Source organism: Lactuca virosa, chromosome 4, assembly GCF_052849685.1.
Source record: "Lactuca virosa cultivar CGN04683 chromosome 4, Lactuca_virosa_CGN04683_v6, whole genome shotgun sequence".
Classification (NCBI taxonomy): domain Eukaryota; kingdom Viridiplantae; phylum Streptophyta; class Magnoliopsida; order Asterales; family Asteraceae; genus Lactuca; species Lactuca virosa.
Genome location: NC_136429.1, coordinates 186044394 through 186049868, shown reverse-complemented (window position 1 = coordinate 186049868; position 5475 = coordinate 186044394). Strand labels below are relative to the sequence as shown.

General features: G+C 37.4%; 1 non-coding gene across 1 annotated transcript; it reads left to right on the top strand.

Moving 5' to 3' along the window:
- Positions 1-382: 382 nt before the first annotated feature.
- LOC145110220 (small nucleolar RNA R71) lies at positions 383-489 on the top strand. The gene has a single exon (XR_013709601.1). It is a non-coding gene; the product is annotated as a small nucleolar RNA R71 (small nucleolar RNA).
- The last annotated feature ends 4986 nt before the right edge of the window (positions 490-5475 follow it).

The following is a 5475-nucleotide window of genomic DNA, read 5'->3' as shown; positions in this document are numbered from 1 at the left end:
CCTATCACCACTTGAATAGCACACTTGCACTTTTCGGTTCCCGTTCTCATCAAGGTCACAATCTTTAGTAAGGTGGGGTCCTCTACAATTTTCACATCCCACTCTTATGGCATGGATGGATTGGTCCATCTTAGTCATCCTTCGGTCCATGCTTTCCAATTTTGCCATCATTGCTGCCATGTCATCCGTAATAGAATTCACCGCCCCTCGAGTTAAGTCATTCCTTGGGTTGTGATATTCTCTAGAGTGATTAGAGAATTCTTTAATTAGAGCCTTTATCACCGGGGGTGGTTTCTTTGTGAGTGGTCCTTGCGAGTCAAGGAGTTGCCTGGTTGTCACATTTACTCCATCATAGAAAGTGGAGACTTCTTGTTGGCTGTTTAGATCGTGATGTGGGCAATTTCTTAGTAAACCCTTGTATCTTTCCCATGCTTCATAAAGTGACTCCCTAGCTTGTTGTTCAAAATTGGCAATGGCTTTCTTCAATTTGGCTATCTTTGATGGAGGGCAAAATTGGTCTATAAATTCTTCTTTCATTTTAGTCCAAGTAGTGATAGATCCTGGAGGGAGTGATTTCAGCCAATCTTTCGCGGCTCCCTTGAATGTTACTGGTAGCATACGTAGCAAAACAGTGTCGCGAGCCACTAGGGACATTGAAGTAGTCGGCTATGTCATTGACCTCGTCAAGATGCTTGTATGCGTCTTCATGATCCTTCCCGTAGAATGGGATTTCCTTAAGCTGAGCAAGTATGTGGCCCTTAAGTTCAAAGGTGGAAATTGTAGGAATCGCGGGTTGTACGAGTCCCGGGCCGGTGTTGTCACGCATCCTTTTCTTCCATTCACCCATGGGAACTTCATCGATGTTGGCCATGGTGTTAGCTAGTTCGCCCTCTATTTCGCTTCCTCCTTCAGATTCGCTTTCTTCTTTTTCGGATTCGTACACGATATCGTCCTTCTTCAGGTCTTCGTCCGCCTCTGAAAAATGTTGGATTTTCCCACTTTCTTGCCCTTTTCTTACTAAAAACCGATTTGAGATTCTTCAATGGCGAATTCTTCGATGTTGCGGTTTCTCCTACGGGTTTGCCTTTGTTTTTCCTTAAAGTTGTTTCCGGGTCTTCAAGTGGTGGAATCAAAGGTGTACCTCCTCCTCTGGTCATAAACGACTGCAATCAAAACAGAAAAATACGCATAAAAAGTACAAAAATAAGCTAAAAACAAAATTTTGTATTCAGCGACGTACTCGTCGAGTAGCTTCGACTGCACTCGGCGAGTACAAAGCTAAAACAGAAATAAATTAACCAAAAATCCTAAAACATAAAAACTTAAAACTTATCCTTAATAACTAATTTACTAAAGCAGTAACTTTGTGCAAGATGGATCTCACACAAAGGATCGATAATACTAGAAATTAGAATTAATTTTTGAACCGTTCCCCGGCAACGGCGCCAAAAACTTGATGTGTATAAAAATGCACTAGTTTTAGTCCTACTTTTAAGATGTAATTTTAACACACAAAGGCAGTGAACCTGTCTTTTAGTGGTATAGTTGGACAAGTAGGGTATCGAACTCGAGGAACGGAAATTAAACTAATAACTAGAATTAACTAAACAGGTAAATAAAGTAAAAGGTTTTCTCTAGTTTTACAAGACTGGAAACTAACACATTAACTAACACGCAAATTAAGTAACTAATCAGCTAAAAACAAGTAAAAACTAACCAAATTCAGTAATAGAGAGGTTTATGTTTAGGTTCGATTCGTTTACTCCTATGGTTGATTTATGACAAGTGCAATAGATTAATTGTTATTGGTTACCGACTAAGGTGATTAGATTCACATTCACTATTACCAATCCTTAGGAAACAAATTAACTTAAGCAGTGATCTAGTGTTTAAACTAATGAATTTCCTAGTTTAATTATTCAGATTAAATAAGACTTGTAATTGGTTAATCAAATTAATAATTCAATTAACCTCTTCTTGATGGTTTATTACACAAGCTTGCACATTAATTTACCCATTCTCTAGTTAACCCTAGTTTCACATTCACTATTCCTAGGCACATAATAATGTTTTCACATATATCACATGAGGTAAGCAATTAAGAGATGTTCATGCAGCTTAATTACTTGTCAATTAACTGAAAATAGTTATGGTTAATGCATAAGGTTCTTTAACAAGCTTAATTTAATAAAATTCACCAATAAACAATTAATCCTACCATAAATCAATCCATAGTTATAAACTCATCTACCCTAAACAGAAACTATAGAATTTAGCTCATAGTTACAGTATGTAGCAATCCAAAAACGAAATCTAACAATGAAATCATAGTGTAATTAAAGATTAGGGTTTCTCTCACGATTTCCAGAGCTCCAGGTGTCTTCTTGGTTGTCAAGTAATTCTCCCCAAAAATCCCAGAGAGTCTCAATTCGGGAATGTGACTTCTATTTATAGTTTTCAGAAAACAGGGTCTACTCGTCGAGTAGGTAACCGACTCGCCGAGTCCACTCTATAGACTCCGTATGCGGCAAGGACTTTGTGTTTTGCTTCGTGAACATTCGTGGGTACTCGTCGAGTAGTCGTCCAGACTCGCCGAGTAGCTTCAGTATTTGGCTCTTTTTCTTCTTTCTTCAGTTCCCGAGCTTCCGATCGCATCTCCTGCTTCCTTTTGCTTCCGAGCATATCTTTTGGACTGAAAATACAATTTAAGCATAATTAAGTACCTTTTGTCCATAAATTGCAATAAATTAGCCAATAAATAACAAAAATCTATACTAAATATATAGCTAAATATGCACATATCAGTAACCCTTTTTGCAAAATGGCAAATATATTTTTGTCAGCTTTTATGGTTTCGTTAATTTTCAGTTTTTTCTTAGAAGCACATAAATATTTTAAAAACTTGGAATATCGAGGAATTTATTTAATAATATCTAAAATATGAATATTTACCTCCACCTTACGAAAGGTATCCATGATATACTCGTCTTCTCGCTCGTGCTTCATGCTTCTCAGTCGTAATGAGAATGTGGAAGTGGATTGTACTCTTTCAAAATTGGCGTGGGTTGTCTCATAGTCTCTTTTTCTTCCGTCTTTTCAGGTCCCTTTTCACCCAAAACTTCTTCAGATTCTTTTTCAGCTTCCTCTTCTGGTTCTGATCTGCTTGGGGCCTTCATAACTTCTTCAGGTTCTTTTTCAGCTTTCGTCTTTTCAGGTCCCTTTGGATTGTTTTCGGTGTGCCCCGATAATTTTCCTTGAGATTCTAGCTTACCCACAGAGATGGCAAGTTGAGACATCTGTTACTCCAGATTTTTATGCTAGCTCTAGTTTCGTTCTGGAATGCGTGGGTGCTGGTGGCTGGGCTCTTTACTATGTCTTCCAAGGCCATGTTGGAGCTACCATATTGCTAATGCGAACTCTGATTCAGAAAATTATGTTGATGCTGAAAATTTTACTGCTGCTGAAATCCAAGTGGATGCTGAAATTGTTGTTTCTGCTGAAAATTACCATTCCTTCCTTGATTATTTTGCTGATAAATTTTTTTCTATTTATACCATCCAATAGCTTTTACCGCAACAGTGTCTTCTTTCATTAATGGGCATGTATCAATAGGATGGTCCGTCTTCAAGCATATTCCACGTTGTTTTTTTTCTTAACTGTTTTTTCCTTCGTCGGAAAAGGAACAACTTTCATTAATTCAGATATTTGAGCTTCCATATGATGTGAGCTGAGTTCTTTGACTCCTCTTGGCTGATTAGTATACCACTCGTCTTTGTTTCCAGAATGTTTTGACTCAATAGTCAGCTTCTCTATCAACTCCCGGATTTCCGTTGGTGTCATATCGCCTAAAGATCGACCACTTGAAGCATTTATCAGGCGTCTCTCCTTTGGTGTTAGTCCTTCACAAAAATAGTTGTACAACTAATAATCGCTTATCACATTTTGGGGCAAACAAACCAACAACATTTTAAATCTCTCCCAGTAGGTGTGTAGAGCTTCTCTTCTTCCTTGTTTGATACGAAGAATTTCCTTGCGAAGAATCAAAACTCACGTTTCTAGAAAATATTTGTCTAATAATTCTGTGAGTTCTGTCCACGTGGTTATTAACCCAGATGGGAGCTCGTATAGCCATTCTCTCGCTCGGTATTGAAGTGAGAAGGGGATGCTCATAGCTTTATCTGGTCTTCAATAATGGCATGTGGCTTCATTCCAGAACATACCACATGAAATTCCTTAAGGAATTTATGTGGGTCTTTGTTTTCTAAGCCCCTAAATGTAGGAAGAAGGTGTATCCGCCTATATTTCAGTTCGAAGTTTTGGGCTTCAGGGAAAGTGATGCAGAGAGGCTGCTCATTAACCACTTGTGTTGCCCATTCTCTAAGAGTCTTTTATGTGTCTTTCTCCACTCATGGCTGATTTTTGGGAGTTGGGTTATGAAGATTCTGGTGTTTCTGAAATTTTAGAGGGTGCTGATGGGTATTTTTTTAAAGGGGTTGCTAGAAGGAGAAGATGGGGGTGCTTTTAGGAAGGACGAGACAATAATTTCTGGTTCGTTCCACAGGGGACTGCCTTTTGGTGTGGTGATCTCTAGAGGTAAGGAAGATGATGAACCAAAGAAACTAGTTGACGGTTTCTGTTTTGCTGCTTCTTACTTCAATTTTCATGCAGTTTTCTCAATTTTTGGATCATAAAATAGAGGTGTACCTGTACGAAAATTTATTGGCATACAAACTATTAGAAGCATCGTGCCCCGACAATGGCGCTAACTAGTTAAACCGTTGTCGCACACGATTTAATCAAATAATATTTTCACTGCTTGGTTGCATTAAAGGATGGCATAGGGAAAGGACACAGCCTAATGGTCAATGCCTCATTGTGTAAGGCACATACTAGTCAAAACAAAAAATATAAAAAGGGGGTTTTGATTTAAAACTAAAATTAAACTAGCAATGAAATAAACTAAATAAAATCAGTAATAAAAACAAATTATTTTCTGCTATGATTTTCCTATTCACGTAATCAGCCTAGATCTAGTTACTTAAAATGCATTCTATCTAAGTTGGTACTGAGAAAAACTAACAAACTCTAGTATAATCTCTTTTACCTAGTTAAATTAACCAAAACAAGCTCTTCAGTTGACCCTAAATCTTTATTGTCTAATTAAACAAACTATTATTAAGATCAGAAAAGTTGCATTAAGATCTGTGTAAAATTCCCAGCAATACCCAATAGTCCAATACTTCTCACAAGCTCGAAAGCATAAAGGTATGAAAGTTCAGTTTATATCAGAGTTAAATTCCTAACATAGAAGTAATTAGATACTTGTTACTTATTACCAGTTGACAAGAACAATTATAGATTCTATTAATTGATTAACTGGAATGATTAAACCCTTGCTAGGTGATCAGACTAACAAGAATTAAAAACCAAACATTCATTAAGCTCAAAACTGAAACAACTAGATAGAGGCACACA